Source organism: Dermacentor andersoni, chromosome 5 (assembly GCF_023375885.2).
Source record: "Dermacentor andersoni chromosome 5, qqDerAnde1_hic_scaffold, whole genome shotgun sequence".
NCBI lineage: Eukaryota > Metazoa > Arthropoda > Arachnida > Ixodida > Ixodidae > Dermacentor > Dermacentor andersoni.
In genome coordinates this window covers 198,420,741-198,424,188 of record NC_092818.1, presented here as the reverse complement: position 1 = coordinate 198,424,188, position 3,448 = coordinate 198,420,741, and the positions used below count along the sequence as shown (strand labels likewise).

General features: G+C 43.3%; 1 long non-coding RNA gene across 1 annotated transcript; it reads right to left on the bottom strand.

Moving 5' to 3' along the window:
- Positions 1-824: 824 nt before the first annotated feature.
- Positions 825-1,406, bottom strand: LOC126531847 (uncharacterized). Its single transcript, XR_008612471.1, has 2 exons — positions 1,275-1,406; positions 825-1,206 (listed from the first exon to the last, which is right to left on the bottom strand). It is a non-coding gene; the product is annotated as an uncharacterized lncRNA (long non-coding RNA).
- Between the last annotated feature and the right edge of the window lie 2,042 nt (positions 1,407-3,448).

Below are 3,448 nucleotides of genomic sequence, written 5' to 3'. Positions count from 1 at the left end.
GTACGTAGGTTGGGGCCGCTGAGGCAGGTGTGTGCCAGGGGGTGTTCGCACGGACAGCTCCCCTGGCACGCGCAGCAGTGCCTCGCAAGGTCGAGATACTTTAAAGGCACCTGCGCCCATGATCTTTCTTTTGCCTCGGTGCAGTGAGCACCATTAACGAGAATAATATGGAGGGCATCCGGTGCAGTCGCGAATGCGTCATGGCAAATGTAGCTCGCATCGCCTGGCGTGTGTAGCAATATCAGAGTTGGTTGTATGAACTTTATGCATAATACGCTTTGTTACGGTACCTTAGCGGAATGGGTCTAGAGGACGGTGTTTGTACATTTTTTCGTGCCGCCCTAATCCTATACCCCCCACTACAAACACACACACATACCCCCGTTCTTTTATGTATACATACAATTCCTTGCCATGACGGATCGTAGCCTCCTTTATTTTTGAAAAACAGAGGAGGCTATGGATGGATTGAGCAGTTCAAGTTGTCAACTTGTCAGTAACTGTCATAAGAATCACTGTAATAAACACAATTCCACGATCGGATTCTTAACTTTCATTTTTTGTTGTAACCCTGAGGACTACATATAGAACTTTATTTTGTATATGTGAGAGAAGTGTGTGGATATCACGAGCTTAAGCCAATGTGCGATACACAGACAAAGCAGCTGCTGCAACATGAACTGCATTAAGGGCCACACAACACATACGTAATTAAAGGTGCAAGATATAGGGGGAAGCTTCAAAATACGCTCTGTAACACTGCAAAGTATAACATATATTGTATGTGTACAATAAATGTTCAAAAAAAAAACAATGCATCAATGTCCCATTTGCCTTCAAGTTTATTATCAAGTTCAAGTTTACTGAATTTTATTATGAGCATATGTACAACAGGAATCTACTGACGCACCCGCAGTCAAGGTGGCTGTTTGAGGTGTGCTGGCTGCCTCAGTGTAAGAAAAAGAAATTGGGTGAATGTCGACACCAGTGCCACTGCTTCTTGCCTCTGACCTGCACGTGCCTCCGCAGCAACTTTGTGCACAAGTGTGCTGGCATGGCGAGGCGTAGGAGTCATCCGAGAGAAAGAGTATCGTTTACATGGAGAAGTAGCTGTTCACATTACCTGTCGCTTTCCCTCAAATGTTTCCTTGGCGACTAGGGTGACACACCCGCAGTCAAGGTGGCTGTTCGAGGTGTGCTGGCTGCCTAAACGAAAGAAAAAGAAAGGAATTAGATGAATGTCGATACCAGTGCTGTTGCTTCTTGCCTCTTACCTGCATTTGCCTCCACGGCCTCGTGGCTTGCGGAGTCTGTATGAGGGAGCTGCTGTGGCTAGGCGTAGGCATTGTCTAAGCAAAAAGAAAAGGCCATTCAAATGGGGGATTATGGAAATAAATGCAGTTATGTCTGCTTCTCGCACTCTTCTTGCCTAAAAGTTTTCAAACATAGTTTCCAGTACACACCAGCACTTTGACTGCTTCTACTTTTTACCTGCAGGTGTTGCTGCGAGATCCTTAGTATGGCTGCGTGCAGCATTGTAACACTTGGTGGAGGCATTTGAAGTGGTAGCCAAAAATATAAATAATCCTTGTCTGCATGAATGCTTTCAATTTCTAAATGCAGTGGTAACTATCACTATTAGTGCAAGGCCCCCCCCAAATCTATGCGGCAAGTGCCATAGCTCGAAACTGAATTTTTCCTTTAGTGTTTCCCAAGGCGTCTGATATGTCCACATTAGATGTGATGTGTTTGTTTTTATTTATCCCAGTGTGGAGAGAGCATCATTAAATTGTTTTTTATTTTTGCGTGCCTTGTGTTTTGGTTTATTTCTGAATTTATCAAGCAGCAGTCTCATGATGCTAAAGTGACTTATGTAATGGCAATCAGCTTTTGTTTTGCAGAAAAACAACGCATTTCCTGACCCATTGTTTGACATCCCCTCAGTCGCACAATTTTGCAGAGTATTCTACCTATATTGACTTGCTTGACCTCCACTAAAGAGTCTTGCATTTTCAAATACGACTCTTTCCTTAAAATCATTCGACACTTCTCATAATTTCTGTACCTTGGGCTTCTGATACTTTGCATTCACCATTTTTGCTTGTTTCTGACTAGAAATGTCTTCTTTGATTTAGAGCTTAAATTTTTCCCTTGGAACACACGGAAAGGCGTGCCATTGCATATCTACATAAAAGGGAAACATGTTTCATTAAACATTTGCAAAATCCAATTGAAGATTGATGAATGCAGCTTGCAGTGTGATAGGACTGAATGAGCCATAAAAGTAACTCATCTCACTTGGTAAATTAAAGAACATATTAGTGTGATGTACAAGATACGTTACTCTAACGTGGTGGGTTCTCTTGCTTATACAGCAACATAATCGGTGCGCGAGAAAAAAATTATTTTTGCATACCCCTCGTACACACTGATTTAAGGAAAATGAGCTGGAGCTGTCCACATGATCTACTTATTTTACCTGCGAGTATGGTCAACAAAAATGTGTCCCAGCTGCTTAGTGGTACTTGAGATTATGTCAGTATTGCATATGTGCCTGTTGTCTAAAATAATTGAATATTGAAAATGCTCGCAGGGATCTGATGTGCATATCTGCAGTTTATGGATACATGTAAAAGACTCAGCATCAAGTGCAAGTGAACGGTCCCACAGGCCCGGAGTCGATCATGCAAATAGATTCGCTGCACAAATTTGTGACCAGAAAAGATATTCCACATGAAATGGCATGCAAGGAAGTGTTGAAAATATTGCACAGTTATTAAAAAGCCTACGCTATTAATATGTGGGTTGATGCACTCGTTATGTAAAACGGAGGTGAGGCGTGCAGATAGGACACACGAGTAGAGTATTTGCAAGCAAACAACACGAGCGCCGCCCACTTCTCTACTCTTGTGTCCTGTCTGCACGCCTCACCTCTTTTTTGCACAATGAATCCTTACCAACTAGCTCAGCTTTCTGTCGTTCTACGTCTCGATGCACTCGATTTCGTCCGCATTAGGCACTCGCCTCATGATTACTTCGTGGCACAGAAATACTCGGCATAAGGCTGTTTTTCTGCTGTGGCCTTTGTAGAAACACGATTGTTCAAAGTGCAACAATTAAACAGATTCTTTGAGTCGCTTGTGGCTTCGCCAATACAATTCCGGTGCGCTGGTCCGCCTGTCCAGCAATTTCCTACTGAAGGGAAACCTGCAAATAAAAACACCGCTCCGCATGTAGAAAATGCTCTACTGTGACGCTTCTCAAACGATTATGATGCACCACAAGAGCTGCCTACTCGCGTGATATTCTCAACAAGGAGATACATTCGTTTACTTACTTGTGAAGGTATATGCCAGAGCACTTCGGGGCTTCGGTGGCACATAAGGCACGAGTGTGCCATAGCGTCCGATGTCGACGCGCGATCTAAATTGTACGAAACTATACTACG